The sequence below is a fragment of the Entelurus aequoreus genome, linkage group LG15 (assembly GCF_033978785.1).
Source record: "Entelurus aequoreus isolate RoL-2023_Sb linkage group LG15, RoL_Eaeq_v1.1, whole genome shotgun sequence".
NCBI classification, from domain to species: domain Eukaryota; kingdom Metazoa; phylum Chordata; class Actinopteri; order Syngnathiformes; family Syngnathidae; genus Entelurus; species Entelurus aequoreus.
In genome coordinates this window covers 12,054,612-12,068,741 of record NC_084745.1, presented here as the reverse complement: position 1 = coordinate 12,068,741, position 14,130 = coordinate 12,054,612, and positions in this window count along the sequence as shown.

The following is a 14,130-nucleotide window of genomic DNA, read 5'->3' as shown; positions in this document are numbered from 1 at the left end:
ATCAGAACCTGACATTGAATAAACGTCATGAAAAAGCATATTGTTTCAACGTTGTATTTGTGTTGTAGAATATTGGTTGGGAAATGACCAAAATTCAACGGTCAAATCAACGTCACAACCTGACATTGAATAAACGTCGTCAAAAAGCATATTGTTTCAACGTTGTATTTGTGTTGTAGAATATTGGTTGGGAAATGACCAAATTTCAACGGTCAAATCAATATCAGAACCTGACATTGAATAAACATCATGAAAAAGCATATTGTTTCAACGTTGTATTTGTGTTGTAGAATATTGGTTGGGAAATGACCAAAATTCAATGGTCAAATCAACGTCACAACCTGACATTGAATAAACGTCGTCAAAAGCATGTTGTTTCAACGTTGTATTTGTATTGTAGAATATTGGTTGAGAAATGACCAAATTTCAACGGTCAAATCAATATCAGAACCTGACATTGAATAAATGTCATCAAAAAGCATGTTGTTTCAACATTGTATTTGTATTGTAGAATATTGGTTGGGAAATGACCAAAATTCAACGGTCAAATCAACGTCACAACCTGACATTTAATAAACGTTGTCAAAAAGCATGTTGTTTCAATGTTGTATTTGTGTTGTAGAATATTGGTTGGGAAATTACCACATTTCAACGGTCAAATCAACGTCAGAACCCAACATTGATTAAACGTTGTCAAAAAGCATGTTGTTTCAATGTTGTATTTGTGTTGTAGAATATTGGTTGGGAAATTACCACATTTCAACGTCAGAACCTGATGTTGAACAAACGTCATGAAAAACCATATTGTTTCAACGTTGTATTTGTATTGTAGAATATTGGTTGGGAAATGACCAAATTTCAACGGTCAAATCAATATCAGAACCTGACATTGAATAAATGTAATCAAAAAGCATGTTGTTTCAACGTTGTATTTGTGTTGTTGAATATTGGTTGGGAAATGACCAAAATTCAATGGTCAAATCAACGTCACAACCTGACATTTAATAAACGTCATGAAAAAGCATATTGTTTCAACGTTGTATTTGTATTGTAGAATATTGGTTGAGAAATGACCAAATTTCAACGGTCAAATCAATATCAGAACCTGACATTGAATAAATGTCATCAAAAAGCATGTTGTTTCAACATTGTATTTGTGTTGTAGAATATTGGTTGGGAAATGACCAAATTTCAACGTTCAAATCAACGTCATCAATAAGTATGATGTTTCAACGTTGTATTTGTGTTGTAGAATATTGGTTGGGAAATGACCAAAATTCAATGGTCAAATCAACGTCACAACCTGACATTGAATAAACGTCGTCAAAAAGCATGTTGTTTCAACGTTGTATTTGTATTGTAGAATATTGGTTGAGAAATTACCAAATTTCAACGGTCAAATCAATATCAGAACCTGACATTGAATAAACATCATCAAAAAGCATGTTGTTTCAACATTGTATTTGTGTTGTAGAATATTGGTTGGGAAATGACCAAATTTCAACGTTCAAATCAACGTCATCAATAAGTATGATGTTTCAACGTTGTATTTGTGTTGTAGAAAATTGGTTGGGAAATGACCAAATTTCAACGGTCAAATCAATATCAGAACCTGACATTGAATAAATGTCATCAAAAAGCATGTTGTTTCAACGTTGTATTTGTGTTGTAGAATATTGTTTGGGAAATTACCACATTTCAACGGTCAAATCAACGTCAGAACCCAACATTGATTAAACGTTGTCAAAAAGCATGTTGTTTCAATGTTGTATTTGTGTTGTAGAATATTGGTTGGGAAATGACCAAATTTCAACGGTCAAATCAATATCAGAACCTGACATTGAATAAATGTCATCAAAAAGCATGTTGTTTCAACGTTGTATTTGTGTTGTAGAATATTGTTTGGGAAATGACCAAATTTCAACGTTCAAATCAACGTCATCAATAAGTATGATGTTTCAACGTTGTATTTGTGTTGTAGAATATTGGTTGGGAAATGACCACATTTCAACGTCAGAACCTGATGTTGAACAAACGTCATGAAAGACCATATTGTTTCAAAGTTGTATTTGTATTGTAGAATATTGGTTGGGAAATGACCAAATTTCAACGGTCAAATCAATATCAGAACCTGACATTGAATAAATGTAATCAAAAAGCATGTTGTTTCAACATTGTATTTGTGTTGTAGAATATTGGTTGGGAAATTACCACATTTCAACGGTCAAATCAACGTCAGAACCCAACATTGATTAAACGTTGTCAAAAAGCATGTTGTTTCAATGTTGTATTTGTGTTGTAGAATATTGGTTGGGAAATGACCACATTTCAACGTCAGAACCTGATGTTGAACAAACGTCATGAAAAAGCATATTGTTTTAACGTTGTATTTGTATTGTAGAATATTGGTTGGGAAATGACCAAATTTCAACGGTCAAATCAATATCAGAACCTGACATTGAATGAATGTCATCAAAAAGCATGTTGTTTCAACATTGTATTTGTGTTGTAGAATATTGGTTGGGAAATTACCACATTTCAACGTCAGAACCTGATGTTGAACAAACGTCATGAAAAACCATATTGTTTCAACGTTGTATTTGTATTGTAGAATATTGGTTGAGAAATGACCACATTTCAACGTCAGAACCTGATGTTGAACAAACGTCATGAAAAACCATATTGTTTCAACGTTGTATTTGTATTGTAGAATATTGGTTGGGAAATGACCAAATTTCAACGTTCAAATCAACGTCATCAATAAGTATGATGTTTCAACGTTGTATTTGTGTTGTACAATATTGGTTGGGAAATGACCACATTTCAACGTCAGAACCTGATGTTGAACAAACGTCATGAAAAACCATATTGTTTCAAAGTTGTATTTGTATTGTAGAATATTGGTTGGGAAATGACCAAATTTCAACGGTCAAATCAATATCAGAACCTGACATTGAATAAATGTAATCAAAAAGCATGTTGTTTCAACATTGTATTTGTGTTGTAGAATATTGGTTGGGAAATGACCAAAATTCAATGGTCAAATCAATATCAGAACCTGACATTGAATAAATGTCATCAAAAAGCATGTTGTTTCAACGTTGTATTTGTGTTGTAGAATATTGGTTGGGAAATTACCACATTTCAACGGTCAAATCAACGTCAGAACCCAACATTGATTAAACGTTGTCAAAAAGCATGTTGTTTCAATGTTGTATTTGTGTTGTAGAATATTGGTTGGGAAATGACCACATTTCAACGTCAGAACCTGATGTTGAACAAACGTCATGAAAAACCATATTGTTTCAACGTTGTATTTGTATTGTAGAATATTGGTTGGGAAATGACCAAATTTCAACGGTCAAATCAATATCAGAACCTGACATTGAATAAATGTAATCAAAAAGCATGTTGTTTCAACGTTGTATTTGTGTTGTTGAATATTGGTTGGGAAATGACCAAAATTCAATGGTCAAATCAACGTCACAACCTGACATTTAATAAACGTCATAAAAAAGCATATTGTTTCAACGTTGTATTTGTATTGTAGAATATTGGTTGAGAAATGACCAAATTTCAACGGTCAAATCAATATCAGAACCTGACATTGAATAAATGTCATCAAAAAGCATGTTGTTTCAACGTTGTATTTGTGTTGTTAAATATTGGTTGGGAAATGACCAAAATTCAATGGTCAAATCAACGTCACAACCTGACATTTAATAAACGTCCTCAAAAAGCATGTTGTTTCAACGTTGTATTTGTATTGTAGAATATTGGTTGAGAAATTACCAAATTTCAACGGTCAAATCAATATCAGAACCTGACATTGAATAAATGTCATCAAAAAGCATGTTGTTTCAACATTGTATTTGTGTTGTAGAATATTGGTTGGGAAATGACCAAATTTCAACGTTCAAATCAACGTCATCAATAAGTATGTTGTTTCAACGTTGTATTTGTGTTGTAGAATATTGGTTGGGAAATGACCACATTTCAACGTCAGAACCTGATAGTGAATAAACGTCATGAAAAAGCATATTGTTTCAACGTAGTATTTGTATTCTAGAATATTGGTTGAGAAATTACCAAATTTCAACGGTCAAATCAATATCAGAACCTGACATTGAATAAACATCATGAAAAAGCATATTGTTTCAACGTTGTATTTGTGTTGTAGAATATTGGTTGGGAAATGACCAAAATTCAATGGTCAAATCAACGTCACAACCTGACATTGAATAAACGTCGTCAAAAAGCATGTTGTTTCAACGTTGTATTTGTATTGTAGAATATTGGTTGAGAAATGACCAAATTTCAACGGTCAAATCAATATCAGAACCTGACATTGAATAAATGTCATCAAAAAGTATGTTGTTTCAACGTTGTATTTGTGTTGTAGAATATTGGTTGGGAAATGACCAAATTTCAATGGTCAAATCAACGTCACAACCTGACATTGAATAAACGTCGTCAAAAAGCATGTTGTTTCAACGTTGCATTTGTATTGTAGAATATTGGTTGAGAAATGACCAAATTTCAACGGTCAAATCAATATCAGAACCTGACATTGAATAAATGTCATCAAAAAGCATGTTGTTTCAACGTTGTATTTGTGTTGTAGAATATTGGTTGGGAAATGACCAAATTTCAACGGTCAAATCAACGTCATCAATAAGTATGTTGTTTCAACGTTGTATTTGTGTTGTAGAATATTGGTTGGGAAATGACCAAAATTCAATAGTCAAATCAACCTCACAACCTGACATTGAATAAACGTCATCAAAAAACATGTTGTTTCAACGTTGTATTTGTGTTGTAGAATATTGGTTGGGAAATGACAAAATTTCAATGGTCAAATCAACGTCGTCAAAAAGTATGATGTTTCAACGTTGTATTTGTGTTGTAGAATATTGGTTGGGAAATAACCAAAATTCAACGGTCAAATCAACATCACAACCTGACATTGAATAAACATCATCAAAAAGCATGTTGTTTCTATGTTGTGTTTGTGTTGTAGAATATTGGTTGGGAAATGACCAAATTTCAACGGTCAAAACAACGTCACAACCTGACATTGATCAAACATTGTCAAAAAGCATGTTGTTTCAACGAGAAGTTGGAGTTTCTCAACGTCAGGACCGAATTCAACAAATTCTCAACGTCGTTTCGATGTCTTGTGCCTGCTGGGGACAAGCGAACAAAGGCGTCCTCAAAGCAATGCAGCGTCCTTGCTAGCGGCTAACGTCCCTCCACAGTGCAGCTTTTAAGTCAGTAATCCTTGCCCGCATGGCAGCAAATAAACTGTTTATTACAAGTAATGTTATCACTGGAGGAGGATACAACAAGCCACGCCAACTGCTAAGATATAGCTCTTGAATGTAAACATGGGTGGGTGGATTGATACAAACAATGAGAGTAACGAGTATAGTATCAATATATGGTCGATACGACAGTGATTAGAGCGATATCTTTTATTTTCACAAATTACTTTTTTGTCATCTTTGTGATTTACAAACTTAGGAAATAATTGTAGTTTTTGCTTTGAATTATTTTGCACTACTGTATGTCATTTAAATATTGTATATATTGTATGCATCAAAATACTATAGGAGTACTTCCTTATAGAGCACACATCCTGTATGAGTCAAAACACTATAAGGGTACTTCTTTCTAATATGCATCAAAATACTATAAGAGTACTTCCTTATAGAGCATACTTCCTGTATGAGTCAAAATCCTAAATGAGTACTTCCTTCTAGAGCAGACTTCCTGTATGCATTAACATACTATGAGTACTTCTTTTAAAAGCAGACTTCCTGTATAAGTCAAAATACTATAAGAGTACTTCCTTATAGAGCAGACTTCCTGTATGCATCAAAATACTAAATGAGTACTTCCTTCTAGAGCAGACTTCCTGTTTGTGTCAAAATACTATAAGTACTTCCTTAGAGCATACTTCCTGTTTACGTCAAAATACTATGAGTACTTCCTTCCATAGTAGACTTTCTGTATGCGTCTAAATACTGTGTACTTCTTTCAAGAGCAAACTTCCTGTAACAGACTTCCTGTTTGCGTCAAAATACTATAAGTACTTCCTTAGAGCATACTTCCTGTATACGTCAAAATATTATGAGTACTTCCTTCCATAGTAGACTTTCTGTATGCGTCTAAATACTGTGTACTTCTTTCAAGAGCAAACTTCCTGTAACAGACTTACTGTTTGCGTCAAAATACTATAAGTACTTCCTTAGAGCATACTTCCTGTTTACGTCAAAATACTATGAGTACTTCCTTCTATAGTAGACTTTCTGTATGCGTCTAAATACTGTGTACTTCTTTCAAGAGCAAACTTCCTGTAACAGACTTCCTGTTTGCGTCAAAATACTATAAGTACTTCCTTAGAGCATACTTCCTGTATACGTCAAAATACTATGAGTACTTCCTTCCATAGTAGACTTTCTGTATGCGTCTAAATACTGTGTACTTCTTTCAAGAGCAAACTTCCTGTAACAGACTTCCTGTTTGCGTCAAAATACTATAAGTACTTCCTTAGAGCATACTTCCTGTTTACGTCAAAATACTATGAGTACTTCCTTCTATAGTAGACTTTCTGTATGCGTCTAAATACTGTGTACTTCTTTCAAGAGCAAACTTCCTGTAACAGACTTCCTGTTTGCGTCAAAATACTATAAGTACTTCCTTAGAGCATACTTCCTGTATACGTCAAAATACTATGAGTACTTCCTTCCATAGTAGACTTTCTGTATGCGTCTAAATACTGTGTACTTCTTTCAAGAGCAAACTTCCTGTAACAGACTTCCTGTTTGCGTCAAAATACTATAAGTACTTCCTTAGAGCATACTTCTTGTATACGTCAAAATACTATGAGTACTTCCTTATAAAGCAGACTTCCTGTTTGTTTCAAATACTATGATTACTTTATAGAGCAGACTTCCTGTAAGTGTCAAAATACTAAATGAGTACTTCCTTCCAGAACAGACTTCCTGTATGCTTCAAAATACTATGAGTACTTCCTTCTAGAGCAGACTTCATGTTTGCGTCAAAACACTATAAGTACTTCCTTAAAGCATACTTCCTGTATACGTCAAAATACTAAATGAGTACTTCCTTTTAGAGCAGACTTCCTGTATGCTTCAAAATACTATAATAGTACTTCCTTCTAGAGCAGACTTTCTGTATGCATTATAATACTAAATAGTACTTCCTTCCAGAGCAGACTTCCCGTATGCATCAAAATACTATGAGTACTTCCTTCTAGAGCAGACTTCCTGTTTGCGTCAAAATACTATAAGTACTTCCTTAGAGCATACTTCCTGTATACGTCAAAATACTAAATGAGTACTTCCTTTTAGAGCAGACTTCCTGTATGCTTCAAAATACTATAAGAGTACTTCCTTCTAGAGCAGACTTTCTGTATGCATTATAATACTATCCAGCAGCTCTAGAAACTTTAAATAATACCTAGTACTTGTATTTACTCATCATGCATGAAATCTGTTTCTAGTACATGGTAGTACTATCTACCCATCATGCTTGAAATATATTTCTAGTACCTGGTAGTACTATTCATCAAGCATGCTTGAAAGCCATTTCTAGTACCTGGTAGTACTATCCACCCATCATGCTTGAAATATATTTCTAGTACCTGGTAGTACTATTCATCAAGCATGCTTGAAAGCCATTTATAGTACCTGGTAGTACTATCCACCCATCATGCTTAAAATCTGAATCTAGTACCTGGTAGTACGATCTACCCAGCATACTTGAAAGCCATATCTAGTACCTTGCAGTACTATCTACCTATCATGCTTACAATCTAGTCCTAATACCTGGTAGTACTATTTACCCATCATACTTGAAATCTATTTCTAGTACCTGGTAGTACTATCCACCGATCATACTTGGAATCTATTTCTGGTACCTGGTAGTACTTTCTGACAAGCATGATTTGAAGCCATTTTGAGTACCTGGTAGTACTACTGTACTTATGCAGTATTCTTGAAATCTATTTATAGTACCTTGTAGTACTATCTACCTACCATGCTTGGAAGCTTTTTTTAGTACCTGGTAGCATTTTCTACCCACCATGCTTGGAAGCTATTTCTAGTACCTGGTAGTACCATCTACTCCGCACACTTGGAAACTATTTCTAGTACCTGCTAGTACTACCTATTCAGCATGCTTGAAAGCTATATATAGTCCATAGTATTACTATCTACCCAGTAGCTTTAGGAACTATATGTAGTACCACTATCTACACAGCATGCTTGCAAGCTATTTCTAGTACATAGTATTAGTACTGTATCAACCCTTTATGCTTGAAAGCTATACATAGTATTAGTACTGTATCTACCATACTTGAATGCTATATAGTATACATAGTACTAGTACTGTATCTACCAAGCATACTTGGAAGCTATATATACCTACCTAGCATGCATGGAACTAAAAATAGTACATAGTATTATTGTATCTAGCCAGCATGCTTGGAAGCTGTTTTAGTACCTGATAGTACTATCTACCCAGCATACTTGCTCTTGACTTTGTTCAAGAGCAAGTAGTACAACATTGAGAAGAAAAAGTACTATGCAGTAGAAATGTAACAAACACATTTTAAGAGGTTGGATGCCATAGTAGTAGTAGTAGTAGTACAACAAGTACGCAGAATTGTTATCTTGGCAGCCTTTAGGTGGCGCTGTGACCTAAAAAGCTTTAGAATTAAGATGATATTAATTAATTAATTAATCAATCTTGAATTTGGACACTTCTTTAGCCAACGTTAGAGACCAGCTAGCATAAAAATAAAGTTTACAGTATATAAGTATGCAGTATGCACTATGAGTGAACAGTATGTACTATGAGTGTACAGTATGCACTATAGGAGTGTACAGTATGCAGTATATGAGTATAGACTATGCAGTGTATGAGTATACAGTATTCACTATATGAGTGTACAGTATGCAGTAAATGAGTATGTAGTATACAGTATGCAGTATATAAGTATACAGTATGCAGTATATGAGTGTACAGTATGCAGTATATGTTAAAGTTAAAGTACCAATGATTGTCACACACACACTAGGTGTGGTGAAATTTGAGTGTACAGTATGCAGTATATGAGTATACAGTATGCACTGAGTGTACAGTATGCACTATGAGTATACAGTATGCAATATATGAGTATACAGTATGCACTATGAGTGTACAGTATGCAGTATATGTGTGTACAGTATGCAGTATGAGTATACAGTATGCACTATATGAGTATGCAGTATATGAGTGTACAGTATGCAGTATATGAGTATACAGTATGCACTGAGTGTACAGTATGCACTATACGTGTACAGTATGCAGTATGAGTATACAGTGTGCAGTATATGAGTGTACAGTATGCAGTATGAGTATACAGTATGCACTATGAGTGTACAGTATGCAGTATATGAGTGTACAGTATGCAGTATGAGTGTACAGTATGCACTATATGAGTATGCAGTATATGAGTGTACAGTATGCAGTATATGAGTATACAGTATGCACTGAGTGTACAGTATGCACTATAAGTGTACAGTATGCAGTATGAGTATACAGTATGCAGTATATGAGTATACAGTATGCACTATGAGTGTACAGTAGGCAGTATATGAGTGTACAGTATGCAGCATGAGTATACAGTATGCACTATAAGTGTACAGTATGAGTGTACAGTATGCAGTATGAGTATACAGTATGCACTATAAGTGTACAGTATGCAGTATATGAGTATACAGTATGCAGTATATGCGTATAGAGTATATGAGTGTACAGTATGCAGTATGAGTGTACAGTATGCAGTATGTGTATGCAGTATATGAGTATACAGTATATGAGTCTACAGTATGCAGTATATGAGTATGCCGTATATGAGTGTACAGTATGCAGTATATGAGTATACAGTATGCACTGAGTGTACAGTATGCACTATAAGTTTACAGTATGCAGTATGAGTATACAGTGTGCAGTAAATGAGTCTACAGTATGCAGTATATGAGTATGCAGTAAATGAGTGTACACTATGCACAATATGAGTATGCAGTATATGAGTGTACAGTATGCAGTATATGAGTATACAGTATGCACTATAAGTGTACAGTATGCAGTATGAGTATACAGTATGCACTATGTGTACAGTATGCAGTATATGAGTGTACAGTATGCAGCATGAGTATACAGTATGCACTATAAGTGTACAGTATGAGTGTACAGTATGCAGTATGAGTATACAGTGTACACTATAAGTGTACAGTATGCAGTATATGAGTATACAGTATGCAGTATATGCGTATAGAGTATATGAGTGTACAGTATGCAGTTTATGAGTACAGTATGCAGTATGTGTATGCAGTATATGAGTATACAGTATATGAGTCTACAGTATGCAGTATATGAGTATGCCGTATATGAGTGTACAGTATGCAGTATATGAGTATACAGTATGCACTGAGTGTACAGTATGCAGTATATGAGTATACAGTATGCAGTATATGCGTATAGAGTATATGAGTGGACAGTATGCAGTTTATGAGTACAGTATGCAGTATGTGTATGCAGTATATGAGTATACAGTATATGAGTCTACAGTATGCAGTATATGAGTATGCCGTATATGAGTGTACAGTATGCAGTATATGAGTATACAGTATGCACTGAGTGTACAGTATGCAGTATATGAGTATACAGTATGCAGTATATGCGTATAGAGTATATGAGTGGACAGTATGCAGTTTATGAGTACAGTATGCAGTATGTGTATGCAGTATATGAGTATACAGTATATGAGTCTACAGTATGCAGTATATGAGTATGCCGTATATGAGTGTACAGTATGCAGTATATGAGTATACAGTATGCACTATGAGTGTACAGTAGGCAGTATATGAGTGTACAGTATGCAGCATGAGTATACAGTATGCACTATAAGTGTACAGTATGAGTGTACAGTATGCAGTATGAGTATACAGTATGCACTATAAGTGTACAGTATGCAGTATATGAGTATACAGTATGCAGTATATGCGTATAGAGTATATGAGTGTACAGTATGCAGTTTATGAGTACAGTATGCAGTATGTGTATGCAGTATATGAGTATACAGTATATGAGTCTACAGTATGCAGTATATGAGTATGCCGTATATGAGTGTACAGTATGCAGTATATGAGTATACAGTATGCACTGAGTGTACAGTATGCACTATAAGTTTACAGTATGCAGTATGAGTATACAGTATGCAGTAAATGAGTCTACAGTATGCAGTATATGAGTATGCAGTAAATGAGTGTACACTATGCACAATATGAGTATGCAGTATATGAGTGTACAGTATGCAGTATATGAGTATACAGTATGCACTATAAGTGTACAGTATGCAGTATGAGTATACAGTATGCACTATGTGTACAGTATGCAGTATATGAGTGTACAGTATGCAGTATGAGTATACAGTATGCACTATAAGTGTAGAGTATGCAGTATATGAATATACTGTATGCAGTATATGAGTGTACAGTATACAGTATATGAGTATGCAGTATACAGTATGCAGTATATGAGTATGCAGTATACAGTATGAGTATGCAGTATACAGTATGCAGTATATGAGTATGCAGTATACAGTATGCAGTATATGAGTATGCAGTATATGAGTATACAGTATATGAGTATGCAGTATACAGTATGCAGTATATGAGTATGCAGTATATGAGTGTACAGTATGCAGTATACAGTATATGAGTATGCAGTATATGAGTGTGATGTGATGTTTATGTGCTGCTAATGTATTTCATGTTGACGAGCTGTCCTCCTCCCTCCTCGTTAGCAAAGTGCTGACAGGAAGTAATGGCCTACAAGGCGAGGCGTCCATCTTGTCTCATTAGGCCGACCTGATTGGCCATGAAGGTGTTCTCTACACGTCTACAAATGAAAGCTCTTCCTCTGCTGCTCGCCACGTGTGTGCCGACTCTTTGGACCCCGAGAAATGAGCAGGAAATGGACTTGGAGCTGTTGTTGTATTTGTGAGGCGTCCTCTCAGCTTTACGGAACATCTTAGATGACATTACATTACATTACACGCCTCAATGAATGAAAACTGAAAGTTAATTAGCTTAATTGGCAACACATGGTGGAAATATTGCAACAAACAAGCCATGAAACTAAGGCATGCATTTAAGTGTTTTTATTTTTATTATAACAATTTACATTTTTAATTACAATTCAACATGCTGTTTTATTACAATCAAAATCGTTTAATATAATTTATTTTGTTTATTACAATTTGACATGTTTTAATATAATTTAACATGTTTATTACAATTTAACTTGCTGTTTCTATTTCAATTTAACATTTTAATACAATTTAACACATTGTTTTTTATTAAAATTAACAATTTATATTAGAATTTAACATGCAGTTTTTTATTACAATTAAAAAATAAAAATGTAATTACAAATAAACATATTTATTATAATACTAATTCTATAACATTTATATCAAATAATTATAATTGTAATTACAATTGAATGTGCATGTAACATGTTTTGTTATAATTAAAACATTTTTTATTAAAATTGAACATTTTTACAGTCTAGCATGATATTACAATTTACCATGTTCATAATAATTGAACAGGTTTTTATTATAATTCATGATGTTTTTATTATGTTTCTTATAATAGTAAAATTGTATTACAATTTAACATGTTTTATTATAATTAACATGTTTTATTTGTAACTTAACATGTTTTTATTACAATTTAACATAATTGTACCACAATTATTATTACAGTCTAACATATTACAATTAACATGTTTTATTATAACATATCTGTATTATATTGTAATGTTTTTCACATTTTAATTACAATTTAACATGTTTATGTTTTTTTTTACAATTTGTATGACAGTCTAACATTAAAATGTAACATGTTTTATTAAAAATAAAATGTTTTACAATTTGACACGCTTTTTATTTTGATTAAACATGTGCCAGCGCACCCCGCGACCCCGAAGGGAATAAGCGGTAGAAATGGATGGATGGATGTTTTACTATGGTTTAAAATGTGTTTAATGCGATTTAAAAGGTTTGTTAAAATTGGACATGTTTCTACAATTTAACACGCTGTTTTTATTTAAATTTAACATTTCATATTAGAATTTAATATGCTGTTTTATTAGAATTTAACATGCTGTTTTACTACAATCTAACATGCTGTTTTTATTACAATAAAAAATTCACAAATTTAATTACAAATACACATCTTTATAATAATTATAATCATAACTATATAACATTTATATCAAATAATTATAATTTTAATTACAATTTAATGTGCAGTTTTTAGTCAAATGTAACATGCTTCAATATAATTTTACATTTTAAAAAAAAATCAAAATTCAACATATTACAATTTACACTTTTTACAGTATAGCATATGTTCATTTTATTTAAACAGGTTTTTATTATAATTCATTATTTTTGTTAAAATAGTAACATGATATTACAATTTACCATGTTTCATGTGTAACTTAACATGTTTGTATAACAGTTATTACAATCTAACATATTACAATTAACATGTTTTACTATAACATTTGCATTATATTTTATTGTTTTTCACATTTTGCTTACAATTTAACATGTACAAATTGTAAAAAAAAACAAAAAAAACGACAGTCTAACATTAAAATGTAACATGTTTTATTACAAATACAATGTTTTACAATTTAACATGTTTTTTGATTAAACATGTTTATTATTGTTTAAAATGTTTTTAATGAGACTTAAAATATTTTTTACAATTTAAAACATTTTATTTGAATTTAACATGCTGTTTTTATTACAATTCAAAATGTTTATTTTAGAATTCAACATTGTTTGTATTACCATTTAACACGTTTAATAGAATTCATGAAATATAACAGTTGTATCACAATTGAACTTGTTTTATTACAAGCTAAATTATTTTTTATTACAATTGAACATGTTTTTTAAATTGCCTTTTAGTCCAGCAATGATAGTTTTATTAATGAACATTCTTGATCGCAAATTAAGTTATTGTTGCTGTAGTATCG